The sequence below is a fragment of the Nomia melanderi genome, unplaced genomic scaffold (genome assembly GCF_051020985.1).
Source record: "Nomia melanderi isolate GNS246 unplaced genomic scaffold, iyNomMela1 scaffold0014, whole genome shotgun sequence".
Lineage (NCBI taxonomy): Eukaryota > Metazoa > Arthropoda > Insecta > Hymenoptera > Halictidae > Nomia > Nomia melanderi.
In genome coordinates, this window is record NW_027475130.1 from 10,318,776 (window position 1) to 10,319,730 (window position 955).

A 955-nucleotide genomic window follows, 5' to 3' on the forward strand; every position below is an offset into this window, starting at 1 on the left:
GCGCCCGAGATATCACCAGATATATATTGGATTTTTCCCTGACCCTGAGTGTCCGGCCCCATGAGACTGCGGTTTTCTCGGCCCCTGGTGGTCCGCGGTCGTTCCCGCTGCACAGATTCATGCGCCAGGGCCTCCTGCAGATAATTCACTTTGGTGTATTGCGCTATCTCTAATAGCACCCGAGATATCACCAGATATATATTTGATTTTACCCTGACCGTGAGTGTCCGGCCCCATGAGACGATCGTTGTCTCGGCCCCTGGAGGTCCGAGGACGTTCCCGCTGCACAGATTCATGCGCCAGGGCCTCCTACAGGTAATGCACTTTGATTTATTGCGCTATCTGTAATAGCAGCCGAGATATCACCAGATCTATATTGGATTTTACCCTGACCCTGAGTGTCCGGCCCCATGAGACGGTCGTTGTCTCGGCCCCTGGAGGTCCGACGACGTTCCCGCTGCACAGATTCATGCGCCAGGGCCTCCTACAGGTAATGCACTTTGATTTATTGCGCTATCTGTAATAGCACCCGAGATATCACCAGATATATATTGGATTTTTCCCCGACCCTGAGTGTCCGGCCCCATGAGACGGTGGTTTTCTCGGCCGCTGGTGGTCCGAGGTCGTTCCCGCTGCACAGATTCATGCGCCAGGACCTCCTACAGACAATGCACTTTGATTTATTGCGCTATCTGTTATAGCACCCGAGATATCACCAGATATATATTGGATTTTACCCTGACCCTGAGTGTCCGGCCCCATGAGACGGTCGTTGTCTCGGCCCCTGGAGGTCCGACGACGTTCCCGCTGCACAGATTCATGCGCCAGGGCCTCCTACAGGTAATGCACTTTGATTTATTGCGCTATCTGTTATAGCACCCGAGATATCACCAGATATATATTGGATTTTTCCCTGACCCTGAGCGTCCGGCCCCATGAGACTGCGGTTTTCTCG